Source organism: Cervus elaphus, chromosome 32, assembly GCF_910594005.1.
Source record: "Cervus elaphus chromosome 32, mCerEla1.1, whole genome shotgun sequence".
Taxonomy (NCBI): domain Eukaryota; kingdom Metazoa; phylum Chordata; class Mammalia; order Artiodactyla; family Cervidae; genus Cervus; species Cervus elaphus.
This window is the reverse complement of record NC_057846.1, coordinates 40441772-40454842: the sequence shown is the minus strand read 5'-3', so window position 1 is coordinate 40454842 and position 13071 is coordinate 40441772. Positions and strand designations below refer to the sequence as shown.

General features: G+C 39.6%; 1 protein-coding gene across 6 annotated transcripts in view; it reads left to right on the top strand.

Moving 5' to 3' along the window:
* Window positions 1-2728: 2728 nt before the first annotated feature.
* NSD3 (nuclear receptor binding SET domain protein 3) overlaps window positions 2729-13071 on the top strand; it is a 99134-nt gene continuing 88791 nt past the window's right edge. For 4 of the 6 annotated variants that reach the window (XM_043893273.1, XM_043893271.1, XM_043893270.1 and 1 more), the window contains exon 1: window positions 2751-2864. The gene's annotated coding sequence lies outside the window, so the exon portion shown is untranslated. Of the gene's footprint in view, window positions 2865-13071 lie in introns of all 6 variants that reach the window. The other 2 variants (XM_043893268.1, XM_043893269.1) reach the window with 1 other exon arrangement.

Here is a 13071-nt window from a genome sequence, read left to right as displayed (position 1 = left end):
CTGCATTATCATGCACATGTACTTTTCTGGAAAAGATCATAAAAGATGCAAAAATATTCCTCTCAGTTCCCTGGGAGACATTTTATACCGGGAAATTATTCTTATTCATGCATTGTATTCATTTACAACCAGGCACAGTGAAAATCATTAAGTATTCATAAACCAGACGAGCTATTCCAAAGCCAGTATTTGAAAGATGAGCTAGACTTTCTACCATGGCCATATGTCAGCAATTCCATTTTAAAAAGGGAAGGGTTAAGAATCTTCCTTATTGAAATCCATTGGTTCAAAGCAGTGTCTGCCTTCTGTTACCAGACCTGGTGGGTTTTTTGTTTGTTTGTTTGTTTTTACTTTCAGGATAAGTTATTTATCATGTAATGAGCTTCTTAATATAATCTTCAGAAGAGAAAAACAATTTTTTTTCTCCCTAACCTTGGCCCTGAGAATTGTAAATTGCTTTCTTAATGAGCTATTTGCTCACTTTCTATGAAGAAGAGAAAGCATGTTCTGAACCTCATGTTAGATGCTAAAAATAGAAATTATTATTTTTAATAGTTATTTCTCTAAATATGGCTCCAGACCAAATATTATTGACAATATATATCTTATTCAGGAAAAGACTGTGCATTTACTTCACATAAATTTAAACTCTTGATAGCACAGCTTTAGAAGCAGATTAAAATAAAATCCCTGGGAATAATTTTCCACATTCTCCTCAAGGGGACAATCCCAGTGTCAGGCCAAGGAAACGGCATATCAACAAAGCAAGAAAGATACAGGAAGATGGAAAAGAAGATGGAGGTAGAAAGGATCTTAGGAAAGAAAAAGAAAAAAAGACCAATTTAACCTCTCTTTCCAGGAGGTAGAATCAAACATTTGAAATAAGTTCACAAAACCCCTTTGGAGATTTGTGTTCTAAAAAGACATTTAAAACAAAGAAAAATGTGCTTTTATTGATTCCTTTAACTTCTGGTATCACAAGCATAGCAACCGCACAAGTATAGGTGTATAAATAGTTAAGGATAGTAATGGAGATCCTAATTCTGAATATCGTAATTTAGAATTATTAACAGGGTGGTTCTTTTTAAAAACGAATCCACAATTAGTAACCATGAAAATCATTGTTATGTAGGACTTTTTAAATTTCCTGTTTAAGTGGTATTTACAGATAAAGATAGCAGGAATTGCCCGTAACAGTACCAAATAGGTCCCGCACTGTAACGTCGGTGGAGAGTCTAACGTCTGGTGGGTGATATGACTTCATGATTCTCGGAACCGAGTATTGGTTTCCTCATCTCGCTGCCTGTGTTTCCTTTGTACATTCACGTCTGCGCTGCCGCGTCCTAAGTCATTATCCCCAGGCCCCAGGAAATATCACCAAACCGTCACACTCCTGCAAGACTCGTTTACCGTGTCACGCACCTGAGACCTTCTATTGTTTCACATAAGTTTCCTAGGATGGGGGAGTGGGTGGGTGGATATAGGGTAACAGAGAATCTCGATTCCCGCTTCCTCCCTCTCCTTCCAGCGTGCGTGAGCTTGGACGAGTACCAACGCCCCCATCCCTCGAAGCGGAGGTGTGGCCGGCGAGCAGGCGAGGGCACGGCACGTGATGGGCGGGGAGCCCTCGGGGTCGGGGTGCGGGCTGCGCCGCCTTTCCCCCCGTTACCCACAAGCCTCCGGGCCCGCGGGGCGAGCAGGAAGCGGGCATGCGGGGGCCCGAGGCCTGCCCGGGAGGCGTCTGAGCAGAACTGCCGTCCGGGCCTGGCCCCCAACGGGCTCCGGTCTGAGACAGCCGGGTGGAACGCGGAGCTCTTCTTTGACAGTCGGGAGCCAGTCAGGGAGGCACAGACATCTCTGTCCCCTTCCCCGCCCCTCCGCCCCCGCTCATCTTTATCAGCCGGGCGCCCGTCTGCAGGGGGATTTCTAAGGTCTGGGGACGGCCTCGCGGTGTCACCCCGGAGTCCCGCCGTCGGGTGACTGACAGACGCTGTTATTTCCTCAAGCATCAAGGAACACGCACGAGCACACTTTGGCCTCACAGGCCCAACCTCCACCCCGTCCTCTAGTTTTGTTTTGTTTTTCACTCGGCCTTCGCATCGCGCCTTCCTGTCTCTCCGCCCGGATCGCCTGCGGTCTCACTTCTCGTCTAGACTCCGCCGGGCGGCTCGCGTTTCTGGCTCCCCCCACCCCCACCCCCGCCCCTCCTCTCCACAGGCTGACGAGCCTCTTCCTCCTTTCGGCCCTTGGCGCCCCCAGCCCCGGACTGCATTTCCCGGCAGGAGCCGCGGCCAGCGGCCAATCAGCGGCTGAGGATTTGGCGGCGGCGGCGGCGGCGGCGCCCGGAGAGTCGGAGTAGGGGGGGCTTTGTGCGCGGCGGCGGCGGCGGCGGGAGCGGGCGGCGGCAGCGGGCGGCCAGGACGGAGGCGGAGGCCGAGGCCAAGGGGGACTGTCCACATTGATCGCCCGCGGAGAGGCGCGCGAGGCCGCGTCGAGCACCGAGGACCCTGCTGCCCCGGCCCGGCCGCCAGCCACGGGCACGTCTGTGGGAGCTGCAGCTGCGCGGCGACCCCCATCCCTCCGGCTCCGCCGCCCACCCTCCCGCCCACAGCCTTCCTCCTCTCGCTGCGCGGTCGGCCCCGGCCCGGCCCGGCCGTGGCCCCCTCCTCGGTGCCGGCCGGCCATGGCAGAGGCGTCCGGCGCGGGGGAAATCTAGCCCGGGGATTTCATGAGGCCTAGCTTGGTTCCGCCTCCTCCCGCCGTGGCCCCGGCGGCTGCCCGCGCCCCAGCCCCACTCCGGGCCTCCGTGTCTCTCCTGTGATCCTACTGACACGGCCGGGGGGTTAGAATGGAACAAACTGAAGGTAAAGTGAATGCGCGTGTGTATGTGTGTGTGAGAGAAAGAGTGTGTGAGGGTGTGTGTGTGTGTTGGAAGGGAGGACTGTGGAGGGGACGACGAGGAAGGGGCGACCTAGGAATGGGACCCGGGTCGGGAGAAAGACCTTAGCAGGAATGGGAGGACCACTGGGTGGCCCGGAGGGGCTCGAGGCGGGTGTGGAAGGATGGGGCAGGGTGGGGGTGTGGAGGGGATTGGGAGGTGGGGCTGGGGAGGTAGCGACTGGGATGAGGGATGGAGTGGCGCTGAGCTGGGAATTGGGAGTAGAGGTGGGATGGGGGCGGGGATAAGGATGGAACGGGGGAGGGGGCAGGGAGCGAGGAGAAGAGTTGGGTTCGGAGATGGGAGACCTGGGCGGACTGTGAAATAGGCAGGTTTGGGGGTGGAGTGTGTGAACTAGAGGAGAGTCTGGGGGAAGGAGAAGGAATGTGATGGAGAGACAAGGCCCCAAGGGCACTCTGAGGGAATGGAAGTGGAGGAAAAGGTGGATTAGGAAAAAGGGATAAGAAGTGATTGAGACAGGATGCAATTGGAAGATAGGAAATAGACTCAGGAAACCGGGAGACCCAGGATTGGGCTCGGGAAGGAAATGAAGTGAATGTTGACAAGGGGTGAGAACTACGGGCCAAGCGTCAGAGTGGAAGGAAAAGAAGGGGCAGGGGGGTTGCTGGAGTGTTAGGAAGGGAAAGCCTTTGTTCCTATATTTGTTATTCTGTGCGTTTTCTTTCAAGGCTCGAGAATGGAGAAGCTAGTGGTTATGGTGTTGTGAAATGGAGAGGTGTGGGTTTTACTGCTTTGAGGGAGGAGGAGGTGTGTTCCTGTAATGGTAGCAAGACAGGGAGAGCCATGGCCATAATTTGATGGTTTTGGTGAGGGAGTGAAGACTATTCAGATTTAAAGGGGGCAGGGGCAGCCATGTTTGCTGCCAGGCACTGCAGTGTAAATAAATTCCTTCTTGTCTCCGACATCAGTAGGAATCTGGAAGGGGCCAGTTCCGATTTTTAACCCCCCTTCTTTCTATTCATGAACTCTTCCCATGCATCTTGGGGTCATATAAAATTATTCATAACCACCAAAGGAGGTAGTAATGTTTTCCATCTTGTGTGTTTCGCTGCTTTCTCCCACCTCTCTTTTCCCTCTTCCTTCTGGTTGCGAACACGGCATGCTAATGAGCTGCAGTGTAAAATTTAACCCTTTTAATAAAGTTAAAAGTATATTTAATACTGGGTGAAGGAATCATAACTAGTCTCTCTATTTCAAGCATGATCATGAAAAGTCTTTTGAATATTGCAAATGCATTTGTTTCAGAAGCTTCGGAGGCAGTCAACGTGTTTTTTGCAATTCTTTGAGTAAACAAGGAAATTGCCTGGGTTGTTTTACTTGGTCTTGTGCTCTTGGCAAAGCACTGTGTGGGGGAGAAGAGTGGATTGGAAGGTCTCCTGTGGTAGAGTATCTACTTTCCATAGTTTGAGTGTTGGAAAATTAGAAATGTGTGTATTTTTTAATGGTTTTTCTGATAGCTCTTGCTTATAGAGGATGGGTGTGTTAAATGTTTTCTTTTTTAAAATAAACCCTCCTCCATCCCTTCCCTTTGCTTTCATACAGTTGCTCAATACAATCTCCAAATGTCAGTTCAGCACAGTGCAGTGATCTGTGAAGTAGGCATGCAGATCTCAGAGCATCATTCAGGTGCCAGGTTTTTTTGGTGGAAACTTCAGATCACACTCTCCAGGAAAGCAACAGTAACTCTCTAATGTATTCAAATGTATCTACTTGTGTGATTTGAAAATAGTTACTATTTTAACGGTTTAAATACTAACAAATTTAGATAAACTAAGTGGAGCCTGTTTTCTTTTCCTACTGAAAAGGATTAAATGTGTGAGTGACCTTTTGTTTTTGCTGTATTATTGTAATTGGGGGAATCCAAACTTTAATCCATCATATTGATATTGAAATTGTTCTCTAATACCGAGTAAGGCCTGTTAAAATTTTAATATGATGGACTCAAACCAGTTGTTCTACATTTTCATTTAATCTTAGTGCATTATCCTTTCAAGTTGTTAAATAGAATTTTAAGATATATTCTTGTTCTTTTGGAAAAATTAAATATAATATTATTAGAGTGTTACTCTGGGAGAGCACTTTCAGAAGAGGGGTTAGATTTACAGCTTGGAGTGTTTTTGATTTGATAATATTCAGCCTGAATTTTTAAAGAATCTTATGAGAAAAAGCTACTCTCAAAAAAACCATTCAGTATGCTTTTTTGGGGGAATTTCTTTATATGGTGGTTTCATTTTTATATCTCCCGCTTGATTGACATGTTATTTGTAGTTAATTTGTAAATGAACTAACAGTGCCATACATTTTTAGGAAAATGAGAGATTGTTGTATATTAAAATAAGAAAAGATTCTTGGAAGCTTGCATTACTTAAGAAAAAGTACTCCTATAAATTCAGCCTTTTGTAAAGATTCAGAATTTTGTAAAGAGAAAGGTGCCCTGCCCAGCTGCCCTGAGGATTCTGCTTCCTTGGCCAGGGAGCCATATAATGAGGAAGGCTACTCTGGATAGATGATTCTTAATTAAAATCCAGACTTTGCTCTCATTACCATGTCCATCATTAGCTCACTTGCAGCCTGTGATAGCTTTTTTTTTTTTAACTTTAAGTTATTAGATATGTCATTTCTTAGATTGATCAGATTGAATGAGTTTTGGGTAAAGGAAATTGGTTGACTTGAGGTTGGTCATGCTTGAATGACTTGTCAAAGTCCTCAGTCAATTGTCTGATTCTAAGTATCCAGAAACTGGGTATTCAGTTTCTGGAGTTCATAATAGTAACACTAGGAATAGCTGCTGATAGTTGTTGTCCTGTAAACATGTGCTAGGCGGATTGACTTTTGTGGATGATTTCCTTTTATACTTCCAACAGTTGTGTGGGGTTAGTACTATTAACTCCTTTTTTACAGGTGGAGAAATTGAGCTAAATAACTTAATAACACACAGATGGTAAAGAACAAAGCCAGTATATGAACCTAGGTTCTTTTCTAATTATAAAACCCGAATCAGAAGACCTTTACTTTTACTCTTTAGAAAATTCATAAAAATAATACATGTTAAGTATTTAAATTTTTTCAAATATTAAAAAAGATTGAGAGACTTTTTTAAAGTTAGCACTCCATTCTCCACAATAGCCATTTTGAGGTTTCTTGTGTGTCCTCCTAGAAAATTCCTGTACATATGTATACACATTTGTCTTAAAATACATAAAATTGGATCACACTGTTCGCATTTTGCTTTTTTTGTTTTAATAGTCTACCTGGGACATCCTTGTAAACCAGCACACATGGACCTACAGCTTTCTTTTTGTTTTTCTAAAGGGTCATATAGTATTCCATTGTTTGGAATGGAATGTTAAGTTGTTAACAAGTTTTTGCTGTTATAAGTAGTATAGCAGATCCTGAATTAAGTCCCTGACAGCCTCTTTATATAGAAGAGATATAGTCCAACTACTTTATTTTACAAGAGAAATTACAGAGACCAAAAAGTTAAGTCCAAGGCTTTGGTAACAAACCTGTTACCTTTATCCCAGGGGTCCCCAATCTCAGAGATCTTATTCCTGATGACTGAGGTGGAGCTGAAGTAGTAATAATAGAAATAAAGTGCACAATAAATGTAATGCTCTTGAATCATCCTGAAACCATCCCCTCCACCCTGGTCTCTAGAAAAAATTATCTTTCATGAAACGGGTCCCTGGTGCCAGAAAGGTTGGGGACCACTGCTTTATACCACATCACGTTACTTCATTGTGAATGTACTTGTGCTTTCTGTCAAAGTTCAAGGTGAGGGGGAATACCCAAGGTTAGGCATGGTTAGTATAGTGAGCGCAAGGGGCTTAACTTGCAGTGAGGTCAAGGCTCTTCTTTTTTTCCGTACTTTGTTCACCATGCCGTACATATAACATACACACAAAATATTTTTACATGCATAAGTGAGTCTTGCCCAGGTATCTTGAATTTTGTGTTTTGAGTAATCAAGTGGTTTTGGCAGAATTTTTCCTGTTTTAATTAAATTATCAATGAAATTTTAAAAAAGAAAAGAGGTCCAGCTTGGTCCTGGAAAAGAATTTGGAAAGAAGACTGAGACAGTAGTAAGTTTGTTAAATGAACTAAAAGCACCTAATTGAAGACAAGTTTTTTTTTTTTTAAAAATCATAGGCACCATTGATTATTTTAAATTATTTTTTACTATAAGAAGAAAATTCATAACCTTGGATACTCATTCACTGAGTTCTTTTAGAACAAAAAATCTGTTTTAAACACTTAAAAAATTAAAATCATTAGAGCTTTAGAAAGGTTTAGAATTTGATGTCTATCCATAAAATCTGTGTTTGATGCAATGCTGTTTTTAGTTTTACTTCAAAAAAAAAGTCTATTATATGTTGAAGGAGGCAGCTGATTTATTCATATGTTAATAAACACCGTGTCCAGCACTTGAGTTTTTAAATGAATGGTGAGTTTTACTTCTGCAGGCTAATCTTTTAATAAATAAAATACAGGTAAATTTAAGCAATTGATTATATTATGACTACCTAACACTTTTTAAAATACGCAGAGGGTTTTTGTTTTGTTTTTATTGTTGACCTTAGTAAGGACTTAATAAGTATTTTTAAACACTTTTGTGTTACATTGTGCTCATGCAGGGTAACATGACAATAAGGGAAAAGGCACATTTAAAATTTTGTGATTTAGAGAATGTTCAATTTTTACTAAATGAATGTGTGTCGGTACTTCTAAGGCATATCTGCCTGTTAACAGATTTTGAATTTGAAAAGCTCTTTGATAAATGGTTCTTGGCTTATTTTTAAATTTTATCGATAGATGTGAATCTGTGTTATCACTGAGTGATCTACAATGAGAGCTCTTTCTACTAGGTTCCCTTTTTCATCTAGGTTTAGAATTATATTGAAAGGAAAGTGAGTAGGAAAATGAAAAAAAAATTTACTTTCATATAGTTTCCATTTTAACGATGCATGAATATGAATATTACGGTCTAATGATCCTTTGCTTTTACATGACACCTTCTGAGATATTTGATAGAATTGTTGTTGTTTAGTCACTCAGTTGTGTCCCACTCTTTTTTGACCCCAGCGACTGTAGCCTGCCAGACTCCTCTGCCCAAGGGATTCTCCAGGCAAGAACACTGGAGTGGGTTGCCATTTCCTCATCCAGGAGATCTTCTTGACCCAAGGGTCAAACCTGCATCTCCACAGTCTCCTGCATTGCAGGTGGATTCTTTACCTCTGAGCCACTGGGGAAGCCTGTTTGATAGAATTCCAGCACAATAACATGTGTGTGTGAAGTTGGAAAGCCCAAGGATTATTTAACTCAATTTAAATAAGTAGATATTTTAAATTAAAAAAATATGTTGCTTCCTCAGATTTTGTGGGTGAAACAAAATTTAGTTTATCAAATTGATTTGCGATAACGAAGATTAGGAAGTCTCATGTGGAGGCTTGCCTACTGGCATTTTGGCCTTAGGCAAGATGGTATTGTGTCTGGTGAGTCTTGTGTTACTGTGGAGTCATAAGAAAGCTATACATAAAAAACAAACAATACCTTAAAAGCCCTCTTTAAAGACTTTTTAAGTTGTAAAATGTGACATATATATATAAAAAAGCATAAAACCTAAATGCACAGTATAAACAAATAATTAGACAGTGGACATCATGGAGTCATCTCCCAGGTAATAAGTCCTTTAAGAAAAGCTGCAAAGACAGCGTCATCGGTTTAAGTGATACTGCTGTAGTGGTAGTTGGTCTTGAGGGATAATGATGTGCTGAAAACTAAGCGGAAAAATGAATAACCAAGAGGGGAGGGGTCAGCACTCAGTAAAAACTGAATCACCAGTTTTTGTTGTTATCAAAAGTGTTACCTAGACAATTAAAAAAAAAAGTTTCCTAACATTTGGTGTAGTCATTTAGTGATTTGAAATATTGGTGCTTTACTAATGAATGTGGAAAAAAATAATTCTGAATCCTACAACAATGATGCTGTGTTACACAAAGTTGTTTCTTCAGAGTTCGTCTCTGTTACACTTTTTGGTCAGATTCAGTGACTACTGGTTTTAGATTTATGTGCAAACACTAAACAATGGCTTTTGCTTCGAAAATGTCAGATTTGCCTATATCAATAATCTCCTAACTTATGTATCTTATTTACAAAAACTAGTTTGACTCTTGCTTTCACATTAATGTAACCATGAGGAGGCAATCAGCAGTGGCAGTCTATGTTGACTCTTCATCCGTGGTGCATCTTGAGTTTTACCCTCACTGCATCTTGGCTAGGTGAACCAAATTTCTTTCTTAACTGGAGAAACCTATTTTAATATGCTCCCCTTGATTTCTAGACCATTTTCTTACAGATATGGAAAGGTTAATGTTGGCTTTTGGGTTTTTTTTTTTTTTTTTTTAAGATATTTACTTATTTGGCTGCACCAGGTCTTAGTTGCATCATGTAGGATCTAGTTCCCTGACCAGGGATCGAACCTGGCCTCCTGCATTGGGAGTGCAGAGTCTTACCCACTGGACCGGGACGTCTCTGGAGGATTTTGGTAGCAGAAAAAAGTTGAATTTTTTTCCTCTCTGACTACCTGATGAACACAGTCTATTTGAGTAAAATTCTCCAACGTGGACTTTGTGAAGGACATTTTTATAAATGACAAAAGACATCTGCATACATAAATTGAAGCCTTTTTCTGGCTTTTGTAATTTTGTTACTTTAGGCCCTCTGTGTTTCTCATGATCTCTTCAGGATCCAAATACATCAGAATATGGTATTTCATGTTTGATTGTGGTAAGAAGCTTTTTGTTATCTTTTACCTAGAATCCCAAAAGAATGTTGTTCTTTTTTATGTTGGGTGAACATTAAATACATGCCTAGCTAATTTTTCCTCCTACAAGAATGAGAAAAGTTTATTTTAAATCTTGAAATGAGCATATATGTTGAGCTTTCCTAGATACGGAAACAAACATAATTTGATATGATAGTTTTTAAACCTAAATTAGGTAATTTGGCTTTGTGTTTTAAGTAGGGTTAATATGCTTTTGGTCATCTCATGTTTTCTATGTTATCACCTGTACATGTACGCCTTGATCATTATAATTTGTTTTATTGTGTGATGGAATTAGGGTATTGAGGTTAAGGCATTAATTAATTACACCTTCATGCCTATAGGTCTAAACAGGTAGCACCCCAAAGAAATGCTGATAGCCCTAATAGTTTTTAATTTTTAATGAAAAATTGTCCTTTCCAAAGTGGCTGCTAGTTTAAAAACATTTATTATGTTTAAATTATGTAAGTCTTGTTTATTATAGAGAAATTGAAAACTGCAGTAAGATATAAAGAAGATTATAATCCCCTGAAATCTTACCAACTGGAAATAGCTGTAGTTAACATTTTCTTCTGTATCCTTCCAGTGTCTTTCCTATGCATATATTTTTTTAACAAATTGTAACAGTGCACAATATTATTTTATAAGCTGCTTTATTGTGAAATGAATTTTCTTGAGAATGTGATTTTTTTAATTTGATATGTAATTTCATTGTGTGTGTGTGGCATATCTGTTTATCATTATTCTATTGATGGTATCTTAGGCAGTTTGCAGTTTTTAGATATTGTAATTTGATGAACATTCTTACATATTAAAAAATTGTATGACTGTAATGATTTCATTACAATAAATGTAGAATTAAAGTTTTTCTAAATAACATTTTTTGTTGAAAAATAATTCACATACTATACAATTCAGCCATTTAAAATGTACAGTGTAATGGTTTTTAGTATATTCACAGAATTGTTCACCTGTCACCACAGTCGATTTTAGAACATTTCCAGCAAAGTTTGAACAAATTTAAACTCCCAGCAATACCATACAGGCTTTGTTTTTTAAAAATTGCATTTATTTGTGGCTTTTAAAAGCATAGTATAAGTATACAAGGACACAACAGCTTGTATGGTAGTTTTTTCCTTTATAATTCCTAGAATTTATTTTTGAAAATTTTTATTTCCAGCTTTATTAAAATATAACTGATGCATACCTTGTATCTGTGTATGGAGTGAGTTAAAACTCACCTATGAAACCAAGATGCTCATATTCTTATGTTAAGAAAACATGACATAAAGTATGTGGTAGATTTTTTAAATTATAAAATGATCTTTCTGTTCAGTCAAGATGCCTTTAATGAGACGTGTTGTATATGGTTTAAAAATACCTTTCTTTTCATTCAGATTTTATTTAGAAACAGCCTTTTTAAGAAACTGTGTATGGAAAGTATGCTCTACCTATATAATCGACTGAGGCAAACTTATCATCATATGAAAAGTATGGCTTTGATTTTATTGAGAGACTTGCTTTGCTCTGACTGACCTTCACCCTGAAAGTTGTTCTGTTTGCTTTGAGCCATTTAACAAAACATCCTTTTTTTTTTTTTTTAGACTCAGTGGGCAGTGGAATATAGGGCCAGAGTCAAGGAGAACTCAGTTCTCCCCACCGTGCCTCTTAGCACTGGGGCTGAGTGTTTCCTTACCTCTAAAGTGGGGAGATAACTACTTTTTGAAATTATAGGGATCCAAACTAGAAGTGCTAGAGCATACCTAGAACTAGACCCGGCACGTAGCTGATAATAAATGTTTTTTTTTAATATAAGAAAAATAACATGCAAAATGAACTGATCTTTAGTCAGATGTTTCATGGATGAAGATGTGAACTTAGTTGGCCTAAATGTACTTCCATAGATGTTGAAGGTTGAATGGTAATTAGTGCTTGAGCCAATCTTTGCATGGGCTATATGGGTGTTTCTCAGTTAGTAAAGAGAATTCATGCTGGTGCAAGTATAAACATGAAGTTAACTTTCCAGTCAAAATTTTCTTGCACTGTTGTAGCTTGATGGCTATAGCTTCACCAACGCTTTGTGTTCTGATGAAGCAAATAAGTGACAATGTAAAATTTGAATATATGGTATAAAGTCCCTTATATTTTCTTCATTTTTGTTTTAAAGGTGAAATGTTGAATGCAACTGAACCTAAAATACTAAAGCAATGAACCAAATGAAAAAAACAGTGGTCTTTATAGGAAAGATAAACTTAGTACATTATCATTTTAGATGTTATGATAAATTGCTTAGTACTTTAAAAACTACATATCATTTCTGTGATACATTGCCTTGCTATGGTAAAAGAAAGTAAAATTTGAACAATCTCAAACCAATTTACTATAATTAAAAATTTTGCCAGGGAAAGAGGAAGGAAACTATGTGGATGAACTTGTTAGTTTACTAGACTTCATAGTAGGTGGAACAAGATGACGGATGTAAGTCACATAGTTTGTCATAATTTTCACTGTGAGCTAGTCTCCTTGACGTAAGGGATTGGAAAATAATTTAATGTGAATTTTCTTTCAGTGGTTGCCATATCTGTTGTTGCCCAATGTGGTCAAGAACAAAGGGAGGATGGCGAGGTTAAACCAAATAGATAAGGGAAATTGGGTGTTTTGTATTGGTGCAAGGAAGTTCAATAGTAATGTGGTTTAGTCAGGAAAAAATAAGAACTATAAAGCAACCTAAAATGTTGTGTAACTTAATGGAATAGTAACTTAATAGTCAAGTGAAAATTGTATGACTGTATTTAGTGACAGGGCTCCTGGTTAAATGAAATTATAGAGTGAGGTTTTGGGGTTTTTTTTGTTTTTGTATTTCTTTTTGTTTGTTTGTTTTTGTATTTCATTCACTAATTGTGTTTAATTTCACATAGGTCACTCCCTTATGCAGGATATTTTAATGTCCTTGACCATCATCTTTCTCTTAACATATTTTTAGTGGAAAATTATTAAGTAAAAATTCTAGAATATATTTGAGGTGATGACACTAAACAGATTACAGAGTAGTTATGTTTATAACAATAATGTTTTAAAAATAGTGTTGCTGCATGGGACTCTGCCCAGTGTTCTGTGGCAGCTTGGGTGGAACAGGAGCTTGGGAGAGAGTGGATATATGTATGTGTATGGCTGAGTCCCTTCACACTTCACCTGAAACTGTCACAGCATTGTTTGTTAATCGGCTAACCCTACTACAAAATCAAAAGTTTAAAAAAAAATAGTGTTGCTCTATTACTAGTGGTATACA